This window comes from Pagrus major, chromosome 6, assembly GCF_040436345.1.
Source record: "Pagrus major chromosome 6, Pma_NU_1.0".
NCBI classification, from domain to species: Eukaryota; Metazoa; Chordata; class Actinopteri; order Spariformes; family Sparidae; genus Pagrus; species Pagrus major.
The window spans coordinates 34,508,721-34,536,483 of record NC_133220.1 but is presented as its reverse complement, the minus strand read 5'-3'; the positions used below and the strand labels follow the sequence as shown (position 1 = coordinate 34,536,483).

Here is a 27,763-nt window from a genome sequence, read left to right as displayed (position 1 = left end):
CTTGCGGCAATTGTGTAGCTGGATTTGGTATTGTTTTTATATTGCATAAAAAAAGTGTTCTTTATTTGCCATCTAAAAACTATCTTGTGGTACAGTTTAAGAGCTTTCATGATATTAATGAATGAGACGTTGACCTGCGGCCAGTGTGAAGTCGTTTTGGTAACTGGAGCAACATAAGGGTTGTGACTAATATTATAAATTAAGTCACAATTTAATGAATCATCAAATACAGTATTTACTCATAGTTTCGAGAAAAAATAATATTTTGAGAATAAAGTTGTAATTTAATGAAAATGTCATGATATTACAAGAAGAGTCTTAATGTTTGGATAATCTTTGTACTTTAATGAGAATAAAGTCATAAATGTTTAAGAAAAAATGGAGATAGTGAAGTAAACAGATGGAATCTCTCTTTATATATCAAATGATGTTGATGACCTGAAGTTACAGGTTTCACCAGAAAGTACCAGGTCTCATGATCAGAGAAAATAAAAGCAGTTACATGATGACTCAATAACCAGATGTGTTGAAGTAGCAGCAGGAGTCCAGCAGGACGTCACACTGGGAAATGAAAACGGTTTGAAAACACTGTGATCAGACGTACATGTTACCATAGTGAGGTAGTGATGCACGATCTTTATCAGCCCCATGAATTATCAGCCAGATATTGGGAAACTGATAATATCAGGTGTTTATTGGTATTGGTGAAATAATAGCTGATAAATGGAGGCGATAATACGAAGCCAACTTGCTTTCAATCAGCCATTAACATGACAACAATTATCTGATTTGATGCGTTTACATGCACTTTAGTAATGCGATAATGGAAAAAAACGGGTTTACGTGATTCAGTCAATGAGTTAGATTTCTTTCCAAGTACATGAGGTGAATCTGTGTTTTTTCACTTGCTGGATGCTTGTTAGGAGCAGGGACTGGTTGGAGACACAGTCCAGTACATAAGGTGGTGGTATGAACTTTTAAAGGTTAAAGGTAACAACAGAGAAGAAGAAGAGCAGCACGGCCTCATGTCAAACTGCTGCACCCGGTTAGAGCCACACTGTAAACATGTCGTCACCAGTGTGGACATTCTTACAGTCTGAGGGGAAGACAACATGATTGAAATCTGCAGTACATGTTCCACAAGACTTCAGAGAGACAACACATCTTACAATCTACACTGCATTAATACCTGCAGTTTAATGGAGCCAGCTGCCTGTACTATTTACATAAAGTATGAACAGTGGATCATCAGATCAGTGACTGTTCCCCTCACATCCCCTGACCTGCTCGGCGTCATAACTCCACATGGAGATTTGCGAACAGTAACTCATAATGTAAGAGAGCCTGTTTTAATCATGCACCATTTATTCATGCCACAACAATACCTCACACAGTTGATTTGGTTCCTTCTGCTTCATGTATAATTCATTGGAGCTGTGTCCGTTCTTTCACAGCACTGTAGTTCCCCAGCCCGGCCGACATGCACACGTTTGTGTTAGTGCATTGTTGTGTGTAATCTCTGTCCCTGACACACATTAGTTATCCTGTTTGACTTTTGGAGAAGCCTGCTGCATGTGAGGACCTGTCTTCAGATCTGGGTCATGTTATCACATTTACATACAGTACACTCTGAATCTAGTTTATTCAGCTAATTGGCAGCTTTGTAAGAAATAGCTAAGATATTTGATCTTCAAAGATCTCTGAGGATTTTTTATATTTTTTTTTCTCAAAGCTGAGTTTACAGGTTCACAGCTTTACAGCTGTGGACATGTTAAGTCAATTCAGCAGCACATTTTAGTTAAAGGGTTTTCTGTCAGGGCAATGACACCTAATTCCTAAACTGAAACATCTAGCTTCTGATGGCAAGTTAACCAGTATTTAAATCAAATAAAAGAAAAAAGTCTTCCAAACCAACCCAGATTGAACCCCAGTTGAATATCTTCGTATTTAGTCCCACTTTAATGACAGCAGGCACTCGAGCTGGCATGAACTCCAGACGTTTGTGTTAAACCTGATGTCTCATGTTATCCCAGCATGATTTTTGTGTTCCACAAAGCGTCTTTGTCACAGACTGCTCAGCTGTCCCTGTAAATGCTTGATGGGGTTGAGGTCAGGTGACTGTGGAGGACAGTCAGGACTCCTGCGTTTGTCTTTGGTCTTCAGTAGCTCTGTGAAAGCTTTGGGGTGTGTTTGGGCTCATTATCCTGCTGCAGTATGAATCCTTCTCCACAAAGATCCAACTCCAGAGGAGGCAAAACGGCCCCAGACTTAAATGTTCCCAGCAGCATGTTTCACTGTGGGTTTGAAACACTGTGCTGTCATTCTCTGTCCTGTCCGTCTCCTTACATTCACCCTGTGAATTTTGTTACTGACACTAATCTATCACTTGGATTCATCAGTAATTAGGAATTTTTCCAGTCATCCACTGTGAAATTCTGGGATTTGTTAGCCCACCTGAAAGTGTTGGCCTTGTTTCCATCCATTCTGTATGTGTGATGAAGTTTCTGTAAAGCATTTCATATTTCCATGCACTGCCTCTGAGAAAGATGCCCTTTGCTCAGAGTAACAGTTTGAATTCTGACATTTTACATTTACTTTCTAAATCCTCAAACTTTCTGATTATTTGCAGGCTTATGTGAAAGTATTAGAGATATTTAATGTGGTGTCAGACTTTTGGACCCTACAGTATATGCCCGCTTTATTTAGATTATAAAAATGCTTGTTTTAGGATTGTATCTTAAGGCCAACCACTTTGGACTCATGCTGGTTAGACAGAAAATGGTTCATATATGCAAATGTATGTTCTATGACTGCTTACAATATCATGCTAGATTAGGGCCAGAGTAGATCCGACTATAATGACATTTGTGTAGTCTATTAAATGAATGTGTTCTTATGGCGTGTTCTTATGGCGTGTTTGACAGTTTTAGTCCTGTTATTTCAGCTACAACCCCCCGTGGTGTCAAACAGACAAAAAATAAATATAAAAACATTTTTCACTTTTATATGGGTCGATCTGTTATTTGGGAAATAACCTGCTCATTTACCTGCAGGTTAGGTGTGCAGCATAAGTTACCATGGTGATGTGAGAAGTAAATCAGCTTCAGAACACTGAAATCCCAGAGTTCATCCTCAAGCTACCTTGCTAACCACCAATCCTGCTTCAAGTACAGGCCACAGGGCTGCTTGGTGAAATTGGGGTTAAACTTTGATCTCCAGTGCTGATCAGAGTAGGACAGCTGAAAAATTGAGAAGCAATAGACATTCCTTACACTGCTAATGCTCACATGTAACAGTGCAGTGTTTCTGGGAGAGGAGAGGGATGTATTGATTGTAATTTGGGCTGTAACTGTGTGTTGTTTTGAAGTTAGATACGATGGATGGAGCACTTTCCAGTCACTGATATGTTTTCCTGTATATCTGGGATTGGCTCTTAGATAAATGCCATAAAAGATTAACACAAATTTAAACATATATGATGTCAGGGTCCTTCCGGCAGTTCCTTGATACTGTATGAAGACAGAAGCAGCAGAAAGTTGGAGAGTGGCAACTTAGGGTAAAAATTCTTAAGCTGTAATTCAGCCGTTGGTGTGTGTCTACGTGTGTGCATACTGCTAGAGGTCAGAGAAGCTGCCAAATGATTTTCACTTCGAGGTCGCAAGGTCAACGTCAAGGTGTGGAGAACGGGGCTCAGCCGGACCTCAGGCTGAATATCAATGCTCCACCTCTCCCCCTTGGTGGTGCTCACATTTACATTAAAAATCACATCCATCCTGCTTTCTCCTCCCACAGGCAAAGAGAGCAGAGCCACCGGTACATTCTGTCTCAGCCACGAACACAAGCAGTCCACCGCAACAGTGAGAGGTCATCCTGTACAGGTAGAGATTACACAGCTTTCACTCTGCCAAGAAGTGTGTGACTTGTGATTGTGGTGGATTTAAATGTTTCAGTAAAATAATATCTAAATCTTTCAAAACAGACATCACTGTATACAGACATCACTGTATACAGACATCACTGTATACAGACATCACCATAAATTGAACAGGTTTATTCTCATTTTATCTTGAAATCAAGAGAATTAAGCCAAAACCCAGTACACCCCTTGCCCCTTCCATCGGGCTAACTAACTAGCTAGCAAGCTAATTGTTGTACATTGTGACTGCTGATTTGAGCATGGCAGTCCCACGTTTTGACATAGTTCAATGTTGCATTCTCCCTCATTAATGGTCTATGACGCAGAGAAGTTGCTGCACTTGGTACCACTCCTCTAGTATCAGTGCAGGCTGGCAGAGTGGGAGCACAGGTTGCTAATGTTGCCATATTGGCCAGGTAATGAAGCAGTGTTATTATTTCATGACTTGATTGCTAGTGATCGAACAAATTGTAAGCATCCATGCTTTCCTATCTCCATCAGATAAATGGCACTGTGATAATATCAGGATCACCAAAGTAACGCAAGAGAAATCTCCACAACTGAAGTCAACATATAGAAAATTACTGGTCACTTCTGTTAACATTAACACCACTGATGACTACTGATGATGTATCAGGGCCTTGACAGTTTACCCCATGTCAACCACTATCCCTTATCACTCTGTTCTGAAAAATGAGGAGGTGGGGTAAAAATTGGAAATGGGTTTGGGCCTTAAAAGCAAGATTAACTTTTTTTTTAACATTACTTTTGAAGAATGGAGCATTCCTAAATGCATTAAGAGGAGTTTTTAAAAACAGTCAGTACTGCATCACTTCTCAGCTTGTGTGTCCCCATTTGTGTGAAGTGTTCACAGTTTGTCAGTAACACATGCAAACCCACCGGAGTATTCACGGTCAGTAATAAATGAATGCAAACAAACCCTGATGAAAAGCTGTGAGCAGCTAAATGGCTCATTCAGCCAGGAGTCAGTATTTGTAGGCTCACAGTGCTTCAGACTGAAGTCCTACTGATCCATTAAGTGACTAAGTCTGCCTCCATTCATTTTGGTGTAGAAGTAAGTCATTTGCTCCTCTAAAGCCCTATTTGCACTATACTAATATTTCATGGAGACCTCCAGTTATTTATAGTAATTGTGGAGGACATCTGTGATCTTCATTCTGCGAAACTGCCGTGTCCGTAATTTGTGTTTGAGTGTTGGCTGCCATATTTCACCAAGCACAGAGGTCATGTGTTAATATTAGTCCCATGGGAATCGGCATGTTTGGGTTGTATTTCTTTTTAAACATTTGTTTTCTGTGGTCAGTTGTTAAACATTTGATCACGGCTCATAATGTGTAAAACAGGTTACAAGCCCCACCATCACATCCAGGGTGATAAACAAGTAAAATAAAGACTTTGCCCCCTGATGTTACCAGTCCTCGTGAATAAGGCTTCAGATCAGCAGCCATCGGACAGGAGAGTCATCAGGTGACATACAAATGTCCTGGGCTGGTTCCACTTAGTGCCTATTGATAATAATAGTCAATGATTATCAGTGATGTTGTCATGTTGATGTTAAATTTTAAACAGAAAAATCAGTATGTATCTCATTCCAATATCTCCAGTCCAAAAAGCACACCTGAAGTGCCTCAGTCTCTCCTGTTGACATGAACCAATGCCGTTTTTCCACCAGCACCGAGTCAAACGCTGCCACGCTCATTTGCTTTTCCATCACCAGATTTAATGCTCCGAGTTGAGCCGAGCCACGGCGACGATGAACATGTCATGTTTGTGCAGGAAACCTGAGAGAAAGAGGTTTTTAAAGTCAGTGTGTTCAGCTCTCTACGTCTGTAGCTTCTAACTGAATCTCTTCAGTTTCTCTCGTCCTGTTTGTTCTTTCAGACATCTGCTGTGTTTTACTGTTTTACGCGTTTCCTGTAATGACGCTTCATAATAAAAGATTTTAAATGACTAAATAACAGGGGGCTTTTATTGTGAAGAAGTTGTAGTAAATGAAACGTGTTTGTAACTGGATTAGCGGAACCACTTTGTTAGCAGTGATTCTTCAGTAGTACTGCAGGGATCATTGGTTTAAGACACACCTTCAAGCAGGTAACCCAGTTGTGATGGAAATGCAAAATCCCTGCTGAGTAGAGCCAGGCCGGCAGATGTCTTCTTCTTGAGTTCACTACAGCTTTTAGGACAAAAGGTTTTTGGTAGTCGAGCCCGTGTGTTGAGCTGACATGCTACCAGAGTGAAAACACAGCAAAACTGAGGTGCTTGCATTGGATTTGTAAACTTTGTTCTCTGATAAGGAATTCTTAAACACAGGAGAATTATTGTTTGTAATGTAAAGCGTGGACGCTAAAACCTCAGAGGATATGTGAGCATCAGGAGTGTCAAGTAGACAACCACTGAATGTGTTTCAGTCATCCATCTCATGTAAATCTGAACACGTATACTTCAGTTTTTATCACTTCAGCTGTCTACTGTGGCCATGAAGGCACTCTTGTAGGGCTCAGTTGTTTCTCCTTTAGTCCTGTGCACATGACTTCACTGTGTGGACGCTGAACATTGGTGCTGTGCTTCTGACTCACTGCTTTCACTATGCAGCAGGTGTGTAGGATCAGTAAAACAATGTATAAATATGTCTGATTGATTTTGATGAGAAAATTTAAATAAATTCACACAAAACGTTTTTCCACAAATCTTCCATGGAATGTCTGTAATATAGACATGGGCCATTAGGGGTCCACAGACCCTCAGTTGAGTGTCTTAAGGCTACTGACTGCTTGGAAATCCTAGGCAGGAAATCTGTGTCCCCTTTTTTGAATTTCTTCTGAAAAAAATCATCTTTTATGGCTTTTTTATGGCTTAAACTACTAGTATTTGTTGCAACTATTTAAACTCTTTTGTCTTCTTAATATGCAGTGTTTTGGATTTGGTTTGGTTTAATTGTTTTGATTTTTATTGAAAAGTTGTATTGCTTTGTAACATTTTTAACGGTGCTATGTAAATAAGTTATCATTATTATAAAAGGTTAAAATACAGTCATTTTGAGTTTGAGCTTGAGAACCAAACCTCGGTGACTGGAAACACCCTCTTTCAGGTCGTGTGGTACTGTATACCATTAAATAATTTCAGTTAGTTCATTTTTTAAATAGAATAATCTGAAGTAGGCTACAAAAGAGATTTCACCCATCATTTACAGTGGTAAAATAATGAAATGAAAAGGGGGATATTAACCAGTGCTGCCTGTCAGCTTCCTCTTTATTGTGTTTGGCTGGGCGACATCATGACGTTCTGATCTGATTCTGCCAAGTTTGTGTTCTACCTGTATAGAGATTCAGTAAAAGTGAACAGACTTTCTTGTCGTCCATCATGTTGACGGACAGGGTTGTAAAAATCTGTCAGAATGTATTTGTATCCTTTATTTTCAGTTTCATTTTTAATGATAATGATATAGCCTATTTAATAGAATTTAAACATCTCTATCACAATCAAATCCATACAGAACAAACTTAATGATTCTACAATTTTATTGCATGGATAGAAAAGATGAACAGACGCCGACTGTGCGGTCACTCATCATGTCAGCACCACACAAAGAAGATGAGTGAGGACGGTGAAAACACCAGAACACCAGAACACCAGAACATGGGCAGCCTTCAGGTCTAAACAGGCAAATATGAACAATGCAATTAGACAATCATGGTTAAAATATGAACAAACCATTTAGAAGAAATGAAATTAAACTCAACTGACCTGCTGTAACCTAAAGTCAAACGTTCCTCCTTGATCCATATGGACTTAAAATGGCCGCTCGCTTGAGTGTAATAAAACACATCAAGGCAGATTGCTGCTAAGGTGATTGTAGTTTTTGCGTCTTTGTCTCGGACAAACGACTTCTAATTCAAATTTTATTCTGAACCTGTGCTCCACTTGTGAACCAGCACCACCTCAGCCAGAAAAAAAAGTCAATCCCGCAGCATGCACTCCTTCTGCAGCAAGTGCGTGGCTGCACCCCTCTCTGACCATAGTGGTTCCAGCCTCTACTGCATTGCTCTCCAATAGAGAGCCGAAGTCAAGGATGATAAAATGCCGGACAAACAGGTTCAAAAACAGTTTTTACCCGGGAGCAATAGTGTCGCTGAATGCAATCAAGGCATAAAAGAATGTGTGTCTGACTGTGCAATAATGAGTATGACATGGTGTATGTGAGGTGTGTGCTTGGTATTTATGTTTTTTATTTATTTTATCCTAGTATCAATGTTTTTTTATGTTTTTATCTATAATTTGCACTAATAAGGAGTTGCATCTCAATTTCGTTGTACAATGTACAATGACAATAAAGATCTATCTGTCTATCTATCTGTCTATCTATCTATCTATCTGTCTATCTATCTATCTATCTATCTATCTATCTATCTATCTATCTGTCTCTCTATCTATCTATCTATCTATCTATCTGTCTGTCTGTCTGTCTGTCTGTCTGTCTGTCTGTCTGTCTGTCTGTCTGTCTGTCTGTCTGTCTATCTATCTATCTACTTTGGAAAAAATATGTATTGTATTGTATTGTTGATGAATGTTCTCAGTCATCCAGGTCATGGTAACTCAAAGTGCTGTATCGTAGGAAACTGGACATGTTTCAGTTTGTTGAAGACGTTAACTAACTAACTGGAGGAGCTGTTATACTTACAGAGTCGTTAAGGACGTGTGAGCTCTGAGTTTCAGAGTTAAAATATTTAGTCTCTGAAAGTGAAGCTGAAAACGTGTGAACTGCATACAGACACTGTGTGCCTCCATCATGTACTGTATTATATGTGATATTTATTTGGACTTAGTATTGGAGTATAAAAGTCAACAGGCCAAGGTAAAAGTCATTGATGACCTTTTGGATTATTAAAATGCAATAAAAAGGGCATTAAGGAAGATTTTGTTTTGAAATATATTGTAACATGCTTATTTCTCATGCCTTTCAGCACAGTCTATCCTGTTAGTGTTGCTGCAGCGGTGGCAGCTCATTTCTCATGGCGGCAGCTTAGTGGATGTCAATGTCAGCACTTGCTGTATAGGGAAGGAAAAAAAAAACACTAGCGCTGTCTGCAGATCCCAGCAGAGGATTGTCATTTATCCCCACTCTGTAGCTTGTGCCATTAATCCACATAAAAACCAAGGCACTGGCCTCCTCCCCCAGCCTCTGGTCAGACGCAGTTGTATCACTCTAATTACTATTTTTTAAATTTTTTATTTATCTCTTCATAGGTTTAACTGTAAATGTCTTTCAGGACAGTCTGTCTTAAAATGTGCACTGCTATGTTGTTCTTAAACAATATTGATTCTCTAACCTTTCATTCTGACTTTGCGATAGCGTGTCAGTAAAACCATGAACACTTTTGATTTCTGAAGTCAGACAACCAGTCATACAAACTAAATTTAGTTCTCTTCTAGCACCACCCAGCTAGGGGGGATATTGGTGGATGGGCATGTGGCAGATTGAATTCGCAGGAGACCAGTGTTTGCATCCTGTCACAGACCTGAAGCTAATGTTTTAATGTGAATTAATGTGCATTTTTATTATTTCTCTAACTTCAAACAAGTGTTGCAGTTGCGGTAACTGGGTCAGGGTCACACACTGGGCCTAGTTTAAGACAATAGAGCATTGGATATTAGTGAAATATACAAAATATGAAGTGTTTTAGGAGTTAAATGCAAAAACCACCTCCCTGCTATATATAAAACTACTGACAAAAAGTGCAAAAACTGTCTACAATTAATGTAGTTTTGCTAATCGTGGTTAGAAATGAACTGTATTTGAGGACTGCAGCTATTAGTTATTTTAGTAATGAAGTATTCTACTGATTATTCCAGCAATTAATCGAGGAGACGGATAAGACATTTTTTTTCATGTCTCTTAAATGAAAAAGTCATCGGTTTCCTTTTTTGAAAAATCTATATTTTTATCGCAATAATATCTGTTTCTGCAGTGTGCACGAAAACAGTTATCATAATAATATAATCAAATGATGCATCTGAAGTTGCATGCATCTATATTGCTCACACGTTTATGCTTGTTAAACAGGTGTATTAAGTACTGGCAAGGTTTAATTGTACTTGCAGTAACAAATGTTGTCGCTGTCAACACAAGTAAAGTTCAGGGCCTCTCTGCTCTGCTGACTTTGCTCCATGTGTGTTAATGGTAAAAGTAATCAGTTATTCAGATTGCTCGAGGAGTCAGTTCAGCCTCACTGTATTTCCTGTAGCTGCCTCACAGTAACAGCTGTTCCATGCTGTCAGTAGAAAGCTTTAAATGTGAAGCTGCACAAGCAGTTTGCATTAACAATAAATAAATGAAGCTTTGCATCGTGGAAAGTGACAAAACCTTTTTTTGCTTGAAATGACATCACTTAATCAGCAGTCTCACTGAAGACTGGGTAGGGAGGGCTAACCGGGTTGCGGTGACTTTTCCACATTAAATTTGGTGATTTTCTATATCAGATGATAGACAGTCACTACAGCAATACAATGGAGGAAGACGACAAAGACATTGAGTTTGTTGCTCAAGATCATGTCACATAATCACTCTGCCAGGGACAGATGCTGTTTTCAGCTACCAACAGAAGGCTAACACATCTTAGTTTAGCAGGTTAGCATGCTAACATAAGCAGTAAACATGAACGTCAGGTGAGGACGAGGAGAATGTCAGCAGATTATACAAACCAAACTGCTGGACAAATTAAGATTTTGGTATCACATAGAATGACAATCCATCTATTGGTCAAGACATTTGACTAAAAAACAAATGGGAACATCATGGTGATGTAAAAAAAAAAAAAAAAATGTGAAGAGGTCACCAAAGTCAGTCAGTGTCAAGCTGCTTGGCAAAATGTTGAAATGAAAGAAGCTGCTTCTTTCTCAGAATTGGTCTTTTATGTGTGTTTGTGTGGAAAAGTGGACAAGCACTGGAAATGATCATTTATGGGTTGGTGTCACTGTTACCATCAACTGAATGATGCTTGATGATGATTACATTTGCTTTGTGGACATTAAATTTAATTTAATTTAAAAGAGTATTGTGTAACTTGTTGACGAGTGGGAAGCAGGAGTCACCTCAGGCCAGCTGTTTCCAGCTCATGTCTTTGTTGAATTGTCCTCTGCAGGTTGGGAGGAGTTCACTTCAGGAGAGGGATATGCATACAATAGATGTTGTATTATATGTGCAAATGGCCATAAAAATATAGTAAATGTGTTTGGTGAATGAAATGTAGAAAATTTGCAGCGAGAGAAATTAGAGAGTGGAGGCAAAAAGCAAAGTGTCTACAGGCTGCAGTAATCTGCTGCTTGTTTCTGTCAGCTGCCTCGCCTCAGGCTTACACAGAGCTGGCCAAGCTCTTAAAGCAGGTATGACTGAAGTGAACTGTCAAGATAATTCTGTCTTTACTGAGCCATCGTCTCTGTTTCATGGTAAAACTAAGTAGACATATCCTCGTCGTTTAGGTATACAGTATAGCAGCTATGTTAATAATAATATAATGTGCATTGCTGTTGTGATACTCAGATGTCAAGTGAGAAACTTTCTAATTCTACACAAAGGCTTTAAAGGACCGTTCATAGAAGTGAGAACTAGGCTTTGCCTGTGTGAGCTTGACATTAAAATGAACTTGAATAGTTCAGTCAGACACTCTGTTTGAATAGGGATGTTATTTAGCTCTGATCAATCAATAGTTGTTCCTTTACTGGTGAATAGCAGGTTGGACCAACCAATAATTATTAGATGTATTAATTAAATTAGCCTCACTGTGTTGAGCTAGCTTGGAGCTTCTCTAGCCACAGTTAGTAGACATCTTATTTTCTAAAATCAAGTATAACGGTACTTACTCGGAACCAGGGGAAACCCACAAAGATGACACAAAGCAGTACGGGTTCACAGCACAGTACAATATCTTAAAGGAATAGTACTTAACCATCCTCAGTGTATATTTACAGTAGCTGGTGGTAGGGCGGCTTGTTATCGGAAGGTCGTGTTGGGCAAAACAGCATGGTTCGCCTGTGGAGCAGGACTGCCTGCAAGACTGGGCATTTAAATAGAATTAATGAAGTGGTGCAACTCCATGCTTTGCACTGACATTTATAAAAACTGCTTCAAAAATGAAAAATACAGCACTGTTTTCTTTCTCTCTCTCTCTCTCTCTCTCTCTCTCTCTCTCTCTCTCCCCCCTTCTGTCCCTCTGTCTCTCTCTCCCCCCTCTCTGTCCCTCTGTCTCTCTCTCTCTCTCTCTCTGTCCCTCTCTCTCTCCCCCCTCTGTCTCTCTGTCTCTCTCTCTCCCCCCCCTCTGTCCCTCTGTCTCTCTGTCTCTCTCTCTCTCTCTGTCCCTCTGTCTCTCTCTCTCTCTCTGTCCCTCTCTCTCTCCCCCCCTCTGTCTCTCTGTCTCTCTCTCTCCCCCCCCCCGTCCCTCTGTCTCTCTGTCTCTCTCTCTCCCCCCCTCTGTCCCTCTGTCTCAATTTCAATTTCAAATGAGCTTTATTGGCATGAAAGTTTAAGCAATTTTGCCAAAGCAACAAAACACAATATACAATGTTGACACAGTAAATAATTACAGAATAAATAATAGATATATGATTAATAATAATGATAATAATGATAATAATAAAACAAATAAATTAATAAAGAAAAGAAAAGAAGAAGAAAAGAAAAGAGAAAAAATAAATAAATAAATAAATAAATAAAAATAAAAATGGAAAGTGTGTGTGTGTGTGTGTGTGTGTGTGTGTATGTGCGTATCAGTGTGCAGGTAAGTGGAGGAGATCATGTCCGGTGTTTGCAGCTTCTCTTTTTCTGTGGCAGGCACTAACATATCTTGCTGCATCTGCAGCAGCGGCACTTTTCTCTCCCAGTAAATATTGTATTTTTTCTGTGTCTGGGAGTTTGTCAAAATTTGGGGTTGTGTGTGTGATTTTGTTGTAAAGTTTTGTTCTGATATCGGTGTATTTGTCACAGTGCAGCAGGAAGTGCTGCTCTGTCTCCACCTGTCTGTGTGGACAGAGCCGACACAGCCGCTCCTCTCTGGGCAGCCACGTCTGTCTGTGCCGGCCGCTCTCCAAGGCCAGGTTATGGCTGCTGAGTCTGTACATAGTCAACGTTTTCCTCAGTCTCGGGTCGGTTACAGAGCTCAGGTATTCTGCCATTGTGTATTGTCTGTTTAGGGCCAAATAGCATTGGAGTTTGCTTTGGGTTCCCTCTGTCTCTCTGTCTCTCTCTCTCCCCCCCTCTCTGTCCCTCTGTCTCTCTCTCTCTCTCTGTCCCTCTCTCTCTCCCCCCCCTGTCTCTCTGTCTCTCTCTCTCCCCCCCTTCTGTCCCTCTGTCTCTCTCTCCCCCCCCCTCTGTCCCTCTGTCTCTCTGTCTCTCTCTCTCCCCCCCTTCTGTCCCTCTGTCTCTCTCTCTCCCTCTCTCTCTGTCCCTCTGTCTCTCTCTCTCCCCCCCTCTCTGTCCCTCTGTCTCTCTCTCTCCCCCCCTTCTGTCCCTCTGTCTCTCTCCCTCTCTCTCTGTCCCTCTGTCTCTCTCCCCCCCCTCTCTGTCCCTCTGTCTCTCTCTCTCCCCCCCTTCTGTCCCTCTGTCTCTCTCTCTGTCCCTCTGTCTCTCTCTCTCCCCCTCTCTGTCCCTCTGTCTCTCTCTCTCTCTCTGTGTCCCTCTGTCTCTCCCTCTCTCTCTGTCCCTCTGTCTCTCTCTCTCTCCCCCTCTCTGTCCCTCTGTCTCTCTCTCTCCCCCCCTCTCTGTCCCTCTGTCTCTCTCTCTCTCTCTCTGTCCATCTGTCTCTCTCTCTCTCCCCCTCTCTGTCCCTCTGTCTCTCTCTCTCTCTCTGTGTCCCTCTGTCTCTCCCTCTCTCTCTGTCCCTCTGTCTCTCTCTCTCTCCCCCTCTCTGTCCCTCTGTCTCTCTCTCTCCCCCCCTCTCTGTCCCTCTGTCTCTCTCTCTCTCTCTGTCCCTCTGTCTCTCTCTCTCTCCCCCTCTCTGTCCCTCTGTCTCTCTCTCTCTCTCTGTGTCCCTCTGTCTCTCCCTCTCTCTCTGTCCCTCTGTCTCTCTCTCTCCCCCCCTCTCTGTCCCTCTGTCTCTCTCTCTCCCTCTCTCTCTGTCCCTCTGTCTCTCTCTCTCTCCCCCTCTCTGTCCCTCTGTCTCTCTCTCTCTCCGTCCCTCTGTCTCTCTCTCTCCCCCCCTCTCTGTCCCTCTGTCTCTCTCTCTCTCTCTGTCCCTCTGTCTCTCTCTATCTCTGTCTCTGTCCCACCGTGTCTCTCTGTCAGTGAGGGCAAAGATCACGTCTCTCCAGTAGAAAGATGGGGCTGGCAGTAGCCACGCTGCAGTTTCAGCCCCCATTGTCATGAACAGGGAAACTGGCTGAAGATACTGACACCTGTTGGCTGTCAACATGTTTATTTCTGCTGTGAGCTTGACATTTGACGAACTGCAGTTTCTGGTTCTTTATGTTGGCTTCATTTTTTAAGCACTGCAGGATGCTGCTTGGGAGCACCATGAAAACAGTGTTTTGCTGGCTTCCTGTTTCTTTCGATACGTCTCAATAACATCGGCTGCTAAGTGTATGCTTTCAGAATTACAGCAGTTTAGTAGCCCATTGCTGAACCCTTTCAGTTTTTCCTATTTATTTAATTTATAAAGACACCAGACTGAGCTCAAATTACAGGTGTCATCAAACCAAGGATTTGTATGATGGTAAATACATTTCCTTGTATAAACTTTGAACTCTCATGACTTGAAAAATTGGAAAATAAAGTTGTTAAAAAAATGAAGAAAACATCTTGTGTCGCCATCATAGAATTTGTCATTTGTTCTGACATATGCGTATTGAATGGTGTGATAGTCGTAGTAGTAAATAAGAATTCCAGCTTTTGTAAACAGCTGTGATTGTCTTATCTGACTGTGAATTAGATGGAAAATGTAGTATTTCTCTGAATGCTGGACTGTCCCTTTAAGAGTATGACGAAGAGGGAAAAAATATAGGCCAATGTTAAATAAATGGGTTACCCCATTTGATGGCACAAACCTAAGTCATAGAGCAAATTAGGGACAAAGCCGTTCCTTCTGATCTCCCTTCATTTTTTGAGACAGACAGAATCAGAATCCAGTTTGACGTTTGTCTTCATTTAAAGAAACTCATCTTCTATTAGTTGGGTGACTTCATTTTGAAGGATTTGATCTCTGTATTGTCGTGTTGGAGCATTATCTCTCCCAGCTGTGATCTGTGGTGTTAAATGAGTCCTGTAGAAACATGTAATGTCTTCATTATATCTGACCCTATGTTCATCAGTGTTTTATGTTCTCCATTATATGCACAACCCTGATCCTAAAAAAGTCAGGACGCTGTGTAAAATATGAATCAAACAGAATGTGATCATTTGCTAATCCTTTTTGAGATATACTCAAAATAAAATATATTTAATGTTTTTGTACATATGTGCTTATTCTGAATTTGAATCCAGCAACATGTTCCAAACCAGTTGGGACAAAAGACTGAAAGTTGTGGAACACTCCAAAAACACCTGTGTGGAACATTCCACAGGTAAACGGGTTCATGGTAACAGGTGATAGAATCATGATTAGCTGTGAGAGAAGAATCCTCGAAAGGCTCAGTCGTTAATAAGAAAGGATGGGGCGTGGTTCACCACTCTGTGAAACACATGGTCGTATAAAGGCTACACATACTATTCAGTGGCCTTGTGTTTGGCTTTAATCATGTTTAAGCTTTATTGGAATCAGGGTTGTAAGTCTGTACTCGATACACTGATGTCTCAGTCAGATTTAAACGTGAAACTAAAAAGCTGGTTACACACTGCAGGGCTCCACTGTGGACTGTAAAAGGAAGTCTCTTACACATGTAATTCCACTTAATATAAAATGTTTAACAAGGATCCATGTTATGATAAACATTGTTATGTGTACTTTTGCTTTTCTTGAGCCACATTTATTTCATGAGAACCTTTCAATTGATAAATATATATAAGCAAAGCCAAATCTCAAATCAGAATGTGCTAGATATTTCATCAGTGCTGTCACACCATCACATTCCCACCCAGAGCACAGCAGAGAGGCCGGACTGTGCTGATGCTCGTGGTCAGCTGTGGATGTGTGAGGTGAGGGCCTTAGGAAGGGCCGGTCTGCCTAAAGGTGGTTGAGGTGAAAAGGACTCATATTAACCTGATTGGCTGACCTGATATTAAGCATGAACATACTGAGTCCTTTTCACCTCAACCACGTTTACTAACTCATGAAATTATCATCGTCCGTGGTGGAAATTCAAGATCACATCAAATAGGATTGCAGAAATGCATAACAGACCTTACATTGCTTTTAAAATATCTTCTAATATTCTGGATAAACCACTAAGTATGGTGCTAGTTTCCATATAGTTTTTGTGTGTATTTTTGCTGCTTAACTGCTGTCAGGCACACAGAGCGAACTGGAGGCAGCACAGTGGCTGCCACACACACACACACACACACACACACACACACACACACACTCAGCCTGCTCCTGTCAACTCCACGGTACATCTTCACCACCTGCACATAGTTATCGAAGCCTGGAAGTAAAGTAAGTGACAGCTCTCACACAAATGTGTTAAACTCCATATCCTTATTGTCAGTCCTAATTCTTCATTGTCATTACATTACCACTAACCACTGGCATATGCCACTGCTATGATACAGTCATGGTCAAAAGTTTACATACACTTACAGTGAAGAACATGTATATCATGGCAATTCTAATATTTGGTTAAATGTCTCTCGGTCATTTTCACCTCAGTTAGCTGCTTTTGATATCCATCCACAAGCTTCTGGTCGTCCTCTGGATGAATCTTTAACCACTCCTCTTGACAGAATTGGTGAAGTTCAACTAGATTTGTTGGCTTCCTGAAACTGACTTTTTTCCTCAGCACAGTCCACATGTTCTCAATGGGGTTCAAGTCAGGACCTTGGGAAGACCATTCCAAAACTTATATTCTAGCCTGATTGATCCGTTCATTTACCACTTCTGATGTGGAACCCCCAACTGCACCCAAGACCCAATCTTCTGCTGATGATTTTAGATTTTCCTGAAGAATTTGGAGATAATCCTCCTTCTTCATTATTCTATTTACTTTCTGTAGAGCAGCAGATCCACTGGCAGCAGAACCGCCCCACAGCAGAACACTACCAGCACCATGCTTGACTGGTATCTGTGTTCTTGGGGTTAAACATATTGCTGCTCATTGTGGCCAAACAACTCAGTTTTTGTCTCATCTGACCAAAAGTTTTCCTCCAGAAGAAAATCGGTTATTTAAGCTTTAAGCTTATAAGTCCTCTTAGTTGTCATGGTACTAAAGTATTAGTTCAGCTGTTGATACAATGGCACTCGACAATACGATATAGCTGTTTTATAAGACAACACTACATTTTACAAATGAATTTAAATCTTAGAGTAATATGCTTGTCTTCAGCCATGGAAATTTCCCACTCTGACAGTCCATCCTTCAATAGAAAGGTGCAGTGATCAAGGTCACTCTGTCTCCAGATCCATGCTGCCTTGGGTGGAGTTCTGCTGGAACAGGTCCAAGAGATTCCCTGCTGCATCTTCCTGCATCCATCATGCATGTCAAAATGTTCTGAAAGTGTAAAGCAACTCTCCCACTAGAAGGATTCCTCACTTATTGAACCTATTCCAAAGTGACTCTGTGTAAGCTATGAGAAGACTATTCTGAATTCCAAGTGGTTCCTGTCTTTTCTTCTGTAGCCAAGGAGGCATAAATCCATTGTTGAGGAAAAGACAGAACATCCTATCATCCCATAGTTCCTTGCACCAAAATCTTGTGTTCAAACTGCAGCAAAGATGAAGAAACATAGAGTATGTCTAAACAGTGTCGCCTTGCCATTGTTGGTTTACAGCAGAGATGCTCACCAGTCTTTTTGTGCAAGTCCAAGTTAGGTCTCAAGTCATATCCAAGTCAAATCTCTTATGGCTGTAATGAGCATTCTAGCATGTACTTGCCATCGTGTCTGCTTAGAACACTCTATAACTATATCCAAGGAATTCAAAACATACACTGTTATTATCACTCCTTTATCTATTAGCATACAGTATCAGCATTGGTTGTTTTCTTTGGTATATGATCACTTTAAACAGGCTTTTTTTTTCAATATGAGAAAAACACAATCACGGATTTCCTTTAAAGTTCATCTGTATTTTGCCTCCTAACATTACCAACAACAGCCACAATATAGAGCAAGTATTGAGGTCCTGCTTAGCCAGCAGATGGTGTCAGCAGAACGTGGACTATATAATTACCTGACTATATAATTACCTAACCATAACAGTTATGGTTTTTGGATTTTGACTCTGCAATCATTGCATTTGGTGAGTCTTTTATGTAGGCCTTCTGTGAAGTGTTTATAGCCAAAGGTGATGTAAGATTAAAAAGAAAGCTCAAAATTATTAGTATTAATATGGTGCTAATAATAGTCATTAAGCAACCCGCTAACTATTCGTCCAGTGAGATAACAGCCTAGGTCACTTAACAATTACCATAACCACTCGTGTTGCGCAGTCAAGAATAGATCTACTAACAGGCATATTAATTGAGGGGAAATCTATTGTAATTCAAAGTAAAGCGTTAGCAAAATCAGAATATGTTCAGTGACTGAAATGTAAGAAACACTTTTGTTTGTTCACACTGAACCAAGCAGCACCGGGGTAAAGGATCCAAAAGAGGTGTGACTGTACGCATCCTGATGTTGAGATCTGTGTGTTTTTTTTCAACAAGTTGGTAGGACAGAAGCTTTTTCACATAAATCAAACATCGCATCAAAATACAATTTGTCCAAACATTCGGACAGAACACAATAAACAATGATATGAACATTAACACAACATTAAGATTTATTTATATTAATTATATATACAGTATATCTTATAATAAATGTTCCTCGTTTCATTGAATGTTTTACATTGTAGGAGAAAGTGCATCTCTGTCTCAACCTCACCTGCAGTGGTTGAGCAGTGACCACATGTTCTGTTTTCTTTTGGTTGCCATGATTTTTTGTGTCTTCCTGTTTGGATTGTCAGTTTGTGGTCACTGAGCCTGTACTTAGTGAGGATTCAATTCAATTCAAAGGGGCTTTATTGGCATGAAAGTTTTACAACAATGTTGCCAAAGCATTAAAACATAACTTGACCAAACATTCGGACAGAACATAACAAATAACAACACAAACACAACACCAAGATTGATTTACATTAATTATATATACAGTATATACAGTGTGTGTGTGTGTGTGTGTGTGTGTGTGTGTGTCCGTGTCCGTGTGTGTGTGTGTGTGTGTGTGTCCGTCATTCACTGTCCCTCAGGTTGTGGCATGTTGACACATATTGGGCAGCAAGATATGCCCTGTCTCCTTCTCCCAGGGGTATTTTTAATTTTGATATGTCGTTTAGTTCTTTGAAGTCTGAGATTACAGAATTAAACTTGTTAAAATAAATGTTCCTTGTTTCGTTGAATGCTTTACATTGCAGGAGAAAGTGCATCTCTGTCTCCAGATCATACATTTTGCCCCCTATACCACAGTGTAGAAGCCTGTAATAGAGCCCTTCATGCCAAATAGAGTCGAAAGCTTTCTTGAAATCAATGAAACAAGTGAATATTTTACCATTTTTTGTTTGATGTACATGTTTGTCAATTAAAGTGTGAAGGGTATATACATGGTCGGTGGTGCGGTGTTTTGGGAGGAAGCCAAACCCTCTCTCTCTCTCTCTCTCTCTCTCTCTCTCTCTCTCTCTCTCTCTCTCTGTCTCTCTCTGTCTCTCCCTCTCTCTGTGTCTCTCTCTCTCTCTCTGTCTGTCTCTCTGTGTCTCTCTCTTTGTGAAGGTGTGCAGACAGTCTTCACTTTCTTCAGTCCCGACTTTGTTCGGTCAGGACACAAAGGTGTAGAAGACCTCTGTCCTGAAGCTTGTTTTCTCCTAGCATGCAGCTGAGGTCCAAGCGCAGGACTTCTGTGTCTCCCTCAGTTAGCAAACTTTAATTTAGCTTAAATCTTTTTGAAATCATACCAAATATCACATAGATTAATTAACAAGATATCACATATTAAGAAATGCATAATACACATTATTAATTCAGGATTGAAATGTTATTAGTGGCAACTCATAAGCGTTACATTTATCCATGTGATGATACATTAATATCTTTGATGGGCACTGTGAAATGAAACGGGGAATTAAAATCAACAAACTTTTTTCCAAGGATGGTTCCTTCTTCTCTTGGATGAGAAGGGCTTTAGTGTGAGTTAGCAGACAGGCGTGTAGATTAGCATCTACGCAGGCCAAGGCCACCGTGGGGTCCCAGGTCCTGTGGTCCTGTGAGAACAGTTGACACTTCTTTGTGAACTCTGGGCCATGTCTGAATTCGTGAAATCAGTGACAGTTTATCAGATGACTATCTTGCCATTTGGTCTCTGAGTTCTTTAGTTTCCTGGAGATGATGTCCTGGTGTGTTTGGAGTTCTTTTGAGACTCTCAGGGGGGAGACACCAGGCTGGTTTGGCAGTTTCCCAGTCAAATCCAAATTTGCATGTGGTTGATAATCCTACAGTGATGTCAAATGGCACAGCAGCTGCTGGCGTGCTGGCCATGGTGTGGTTTGTAGTGAAAATGTCAATGACCAACAAGGTAAAAACAATGCAAATGTGTTACCTACAGAGGTGCCGAAGTTTGAAAGCATTGGCATGTCAACCCATGAAACATTTCCTGAACAGTGTTAGAAATGAACTTTTTGTCCACCTGCCACTGAGGCTGGTGGATTCCACAATCTACACTTATTTTAACCGGCAGCATTGTGTAACGATGTGAAACATAATAAAACAAGATCTGCAATACTTAAGCAATTAATATTTTATAAAATAAATATGAAGTCTGAAGGAAAAGACTGACATGCTGTACAGTATTCTCATCTTCTCAAACTGGGCTGACTTGAAGCTGGTTAGTGCCTTCACTGCAGCCAGATCCTCCAGGGCTGATTGAGCTGTAATTAAACCTTGACTGAGAGGCAAGATGATCATCGTTTGGTTTTCAAATTATGTGAGCCTTTGTAAGGAGTATACAGTATAGTATATAGTATACCACCCATATACAGTTGTGGTCAAAAGTTTCCATAAATAACATGTTCATCATGTCAGTCTTCAGTTCCAATGATTTCTATAGCTCTCATGTTTCTGGGATGAACACAAACTACTTTGTCACAAAAACATTCATGAAGTTTGGTTCAACAATGAATTTATTATAGGTCTTCTGAAAATGTGACCAAATAACGTGGCTAAATAACAGGGAACTTTTATTGTGAATCACTGATTATAAATGAACATGTTCATCCACAAATAAGCAGAACTTTTAGTGGTTAATCTTTTATGTGGGGAGAGAAAGGATTTACAGCCGCTCATTTGGTCACTAGTCACAGCAATGGAACAGCCCGCTGCTTTTAAGTTATTAGTAAAGACAAACCTTCAGGCAGGTAGCCCTGTTGTGATGGACACATTCCTGACAGGCCTAGTCAAACCAAGTCAAGCCATGCCAGGTTATGTATAAAGGCCCCAGATGCACTGCAAGCTAGCACATCAACTTTGTCACTGCTATTAGCTGACAGCAAGCTTGGAGAGCAGAGAACACAAGTTTACCTGATTGCTTAGCAGCAATTCACTTCCATTGGGGTTTTTCTCTTTTCATTCCGCTTCAACCTCTAGTTGAAGTTATAAATATTTACACCCACTGTAATGTGAGGAGGAGGTGATGCCCTTTGGTTAGTGAGTGTCCAGAACCGCCTTTCTCAACTCTTACAGTAAATATCTGAGAGGAACAAGCAGAAGCCCCACGATTCAATATGCACTGCTGTCTGTCACAAACACTCTGTTACAGTACTTTTATTTAGCCGCCACCATGACTCACAGGTTCCGCAAATTCACTCACCAATACAAAAAATCACCCAAATTTGGCAGGTGCTATTTTTCAGTGCTGTTCCTGAGGTATGTGGAGCATCTCCCTCAGTAGAGTTTTCATTACACCCCACCTCATCCACTTCTCTGCTGTAAATCCACACGTTCAGTCTAACAAGTACTCCAACCTAAATGACAATACAGATTGTCAGTGCCTTTTAAAACAATCCATGTGAGCATTTTTGAATCTGCTGTTCCCACCAGGTATTGTTTAGCAGTCCAAAATACATATACTGATCTATAAAAGTTTTTTTTTTTCTGATCTGTGGCTACGGTTTGGCTACTTGGTCAGAGTTGGAGAGCAGTCATGTTCATGGTAAAGACATCAATTTTGATTGTTGTTCAATCCTTCTCTCACTTCCAAACTCTTTCATAAGACATTTTGCAACTTAGTTCTGCCTTTACTACTTTGAGATGGCAGCAGTAACTCTCAGTACCTCAAGGAGCTGCTTTTTAGGAAAGAGTAAATAGATCCCAAAAATGAATGCTGTCATTTTTCTATTGCGAACACTTTGGTTCACTACATCTCGAACAGCTATCACTTAAAGGCATTGAAGGCAATCATCACTTAAAGGCAGCAGTAGCTTGGTCCATATTTGGACTTGGCTTGGGGACTGGAGGGTAGCCTTCTTTAACTGGCAATAGACCCATTTTTGCTTTAATGTTTCATAATGAAGTAAATGTTGATTGCACAGCATAATAGAATTTAATATATAATCGTCATCATGTACAATTAGATTGGTACCCTGTACACCTTGCTTTCACTTTACTATTTTTTCAGCCACAGATTACTATCTCCCAGGAAAATGAAGGCTGACTGGTGATCCAGAATAAATTCACGTTTTGCTCGGTGTGTTAACCCTAACCCTTACCTTAACAAACTGTGATGCAACACCTGAGCGCTCTCCACTGAGTAAATGCCTGTCTGTTCACTGTTCTTTTACCCCAGTTTCTATCACTCTCTTCTCCATTTTTTGCCTCCTCCATAAGCGGGATTAATTTTCTTTGGCAGTGTCGAGTACCCACAATTATTCCAGTTGTTCCACCGTTACTTGGGGATCGTGACTGGGGAAACAATGCCTTTTCCTGCTTGGTTTTACAATGGCAAGATGTTCTTTGTGCTGTAACACAACCTTTATTTTTCTGGTTAAAATCCAGCTTGGTGGCAGACTAAAGAGTATGGTAAAAGCAAGACAGGGTTCCAATCTGTACACGTATGGTTTAATTTTTCTACAACCATTACACTGTGTAATCAATATTTACGTCAGAATGGGAAGTTAAAGCAAAAAGTTGCCTATTGACAGTTTAACTAATATAATTCTAATTGCAAAACTTCCAACAGAGCTTCTTCAGATATTTTACTGCTGATGTGTTAAGATTTCACTTACCAGACAGCTTGGGCTCATTCATGAACAGTTGCACGCCAGGAGAACTGAATGATATTAACTTGACTTCAAGCCAAAGGCACATGTAAGTATATCCCAGCCAGTCAAATAGAAACACATTTTGATGCCTTTGTGCCAGGAAGACTCTTGAAGAGCTCTTAATGCTGCTGTAACATAATTCTGTTGAGCAAAAATTTACAAATCTCTCTCTCTTTATTTTCTTTAAGCCAGGGTACAGAAAAATCTAGATTCTGTCACAATAGTCGAATAAATAAATACCAAATAGATAATGAATTACCGCCACGGCAGTGATTATATTCAGATGTTGAGCGCTCACTGTCATATCTTGTGAAGTCTGTATAAAATCTGTTATTAATTGAAAGTGAGGCAAGATGTTGTAAGTTGAAGATGTGTTACGGGTGCTGCTTTGCTTAGGAGGTCTTTGAGGTTGTGTGCATTGGACTTCATTTAATTGAGGTTATTTCAGCCTTGACCTTGTGAGGGTATGCTGTCCTCAAACTAGATTCTGGCTTCTGAAATGAAATGCTAGCAGACATTTGCTGATTTTTGCAGATTTATTTGGGAAATAAATCAATTTGAAGATGCTTTGATGTCTGTGTATTAATGGGTCATCGACTATTTAACAAAACCAAAACACTTAAGAGCAAAAGTTGAAATAATGATAATAGTGATAAATTATTTATCGCAGACTTAAAGCGAATAATAATGTATTTGTATGTTTACATGTTTTGTGTGTTATCCTACAACTGTTGTTTTGATCACACATCAATTATTCATCATTATATCATTCAGTTTAGCTTTTCAACATCAAATTCCAACCTTAAAGGCATACTATGCAGGATTTGTCAGTTGTTCAATGTAAACACACCATTCAAAGGTAGAGTAAGCAATTATGGAGAAGTGGTATATAGTAGATGAGTCTCATTCCCAGGTCATCATATACCAATGCCTAGAAACGTCTTGAACCAACACATCCTCATACCTAAATGACTGAATGGCTCGATTGCCAGTGACACCCAAAACAACAAACAACAAAAACTAGATCACTAGGCTCTGCAATCACATCACATGGATTCTCTTACCACTGTTATGAAGACGACACCCAACTGTTCCTCTCTTTTCCCCCATCCTCTGACACCCACGTTGCAACGCGCATCTCAGAATGTCTGGCAGACATCTCTGCTTGGACAACTGCGCATCACCTCAAGCTCAACCTTCATAAAACTGAACTCCTCTTCATGGAAAGACTGCCCTCGCATTGACCTGTCAGTCACTGTCGAGGACATCACAGTATCGCCTTCATCGACTGCAAGGAACCTGTGCGTAATCCTCGACAACAGACTATCCTGCAACCCCAACATCACTGCTGTGGCCCGATCCTGCAGATTTGCCGGAACTGCACCCATCTACCTCCAAACACTGGTCAGACCACACCACTCCCGGAGTCACAGGAGTCACATTTAGCTTTTAGTGTGGAGAAAGTCAAGAGAGCTGACTGACCAGAAGATGTGAAGGACTAGTTGTCAAAGTGAAAAGTAGCAAAATAGTTAGAAGATAAGAAAATACAAGCAGAGATCAGGGTCTTTACAGGCATAAACACTGCCAGACACTTCCTGTGGGTCATAAATGTTAATTGAGAAGGACCATTTTTTTAAGGAAAATCCTGCATAGTATACCTTTGAACACTTCAGTAAATGCAACATGAAAAAGTGAATCCCCACATTGGATAAACTGTCTCTTGCTATATTTCTCATAAACATTGGATAAATATTTGTTGTAAGCTTATCTTGACTGAATGTGACTTTGACTATTCAAAGTACGAATAATAAGAAAATATAGATGTATCCATTATTATGTGTGACAGGGAAAAAGTAGGCCGAACAGTCTTGTGCTTGGCTTCACCTTAAACAGCTCTCAGTAGAGTACATCTTCTTGGCTTTGTACAGTGTTTCTGGGACTTGTGTGACAGTGCCTCCCCTGAGATTCTGCCCCAATTGAAGTGACTGAGGGAAAAAAAAGTCTCCTGTTAACTTGAAGACTGATCTAATGTGATATCTGTGCTGTATTTTCTGCCTTGAGAGAGATTCTTGTTTTCTCCCTGGGTGTCCTCCTTCCGTCACTCTAATCAGCCTTTTTAATTACTCTCGCTATCAGCCACCCAATGCCTCCCTGTCACCCCTGGGAGTCTGAGAAATGGAAAGGGAATGCAGAGGCTGATGGCAGGCAAGGGGCTCATCAGCAAGGCTGTGGGGAAACCAGGGGCTGTGGTAATATGAGGCCTTTGCCAGTCCATCAGTGGCACTGCCAGCTCGCCTCCCTGCCTGCTGGGCAGCTGATGTTGTGATAAATGGGCTGTTTTTTTTGTCCCAATGCAATCCAGCAATGTCCTCTAACAGAATGACACAGAGCTAAGGGAAAGAGGCTACAGAGGTGCTCGAGGGGTTTGGTCTCATGTGTATAAGATGTCAAGTCAACTTTATTCATATTTAGGCTCTTAAACATTTGATTTCCCTCTTACTTGTATAATCTTAAAGAGTTCTGTCCTGTTAAAAATGGTAACACTAGTGGTAAAAGAAAGTACATTTTAATAATACATATCATCTGTGACACGAGGAGTGTCAGAAATGCAAAAGAATAACAGCAACTGGTGAATTTGTTTAAATTTCAGCCTAACACAATGTGTGCCAACATAATTCATCACCTCCTAATGTTTGTATAACTAAAAGACCAAATGATATTTCTAAGTGTAGGTCCACCTACCATCTTTTTAAAGAGCTTTCAATCACACTCCACCTCTTTAGCATATGTGTCAGCCGATGATACAGGAGAAAGACAAAGATCAGCACTGAGCAGACACACAGTTGCGATCAGCTTTTGAAAAGTAAAGCCATCTGTGTTCTCTCCTGCTCAAAGATAAAGCTCCATCCTGCTGTGTATGCTGCATTCATATACCAATTAATTTGAATGGATTTTCAGCTCATTTTGACTGCTGGTGTGATTTTGCTGAGGATTTTACCTGCTTGGAAGTCTTTTTATAAACTAACCAAAATAAAGTGTTTGAAACTCACAATGTGAGCTATGAAATCTGTAGAACTAGACAAGAACTACTTGTGATATTTACATTGCATTACATTCATTTAGCTGACATTTTTGTCCAAAACAATATACAATAAGTACATTTAACCATGGGGATACAACCCAGTAATTGCAAGAATCACAGAAGTATATCAGACTTCATCTAATCAGCTGAATTGCGAAGTCTGTCCTGTCCTGATGTCTATGGAAAGCTTGTTCCACCATTGTGGAGCCAGGACAGCAAACCAGGCCCCCAGGATGAGTGCCAGGTTTTGAAGCCAGTTTTCATAGTGGCCAAACCGCGTAATTACATCTTAACGTGATGCACTGCAGCCCAAGAAGACTTTTTCCCATAAGCTAACATTGTGAAAGAAGGCTCTGTAAAACGGTGGATATATTTTTTTCTAGTGTCACAACCCCCATGAAATGACTCGTTTGACTGTCAGAATTTGAGCCATTCAGTCAAATAACATTTGGAAAGTCTAGAAGATCTGCACGATTAAATAATTTTATCCCCATTCAAGTTAGCCGGGCGCTAAACCGGAAGCTAGCCGGTTCGGTCTGTTTGTTTTAATGTGTCAGTAACTTTGTTTTAAACCATACTGACAGTCCTTGGAATGAGGTTCATCCATAAGGTCAGTTCATGGTTGCTGCCACGAGGGTCCGCATGAACTAAATTTAATCATCTGCCCAAGTCTCAGACGGGCTGTCCACAATCCATGTCCATGCAGACCATACACACTGGGTATACATTAAGCAGCACACAACATTTTCCTATTTGTACTTTTTCATGTTGTTCAGCTCCCTTTCTCGCTGTAAGGAGATTGCCATAATGTGCACATGTGGAATTAGTCTACATATGCAGATCTTTGATTGTAGGGTGTATAAAAGAGCATGAGCTCCGCTGTCGACGTGCAAGTCCACAGCTGTCCACATAAAAATATTCAGCTTGATACCATGTGTGGACAGGATTTTCTGAATTTCAAATTGCCTTGTGATTTACATAACTTCATAGGAAATGATGAATGCCCTGTCTGGATGCATGTAATGCAGAAAGCAACACTGGACTAGTAGCTCAGTATTACCATTCCATGCAACACTGTTACTGTTTACTCTTTAGTCTTTGCAAAAAGTGTGATGAACGCTATTTGCACATAATGCAGAACAGAAAGGTCAGATAACTGATGAGTCTACATCAATGCAGTGTTGACTGGTGGTTGTGATCGTCAACTTGTCCATTATTCTGTGACTCGAGGTGTGGAAATTTCTCGATTATAAGATGCATCGCGATGCAGACATGGAAGATCCAGCTTACACTACCGTTCAAAAGTTTGGGGTCATTTGC

The 27,763-nt window shown here is 40.5% G+C and overlaps 1 protein-coding gene across 1 annotated transcript in view; it reads left to right on the top strand.

Moving 5' to 3' along the window:
* The window catches only part of LOC140998503 (bis(5'-adenosyl)-triphosphatase-like), a 407,581-nt gene that overhangs the window by 2,499 nt on the left and 377,319 nt on the right, over nucleotides 1-27,763 (top strand). Inside the window, exon 2 of the mRNA XM_073468813.1 lies at nucleotides 3,793-3,878. The gene's annotated coding sequence lies outside the window, so the exon portion shown is untranslated. The remainder of the gene's footprint in view (nucleotides 1-3,792; nucleotides 3,879-27,763) is intronic.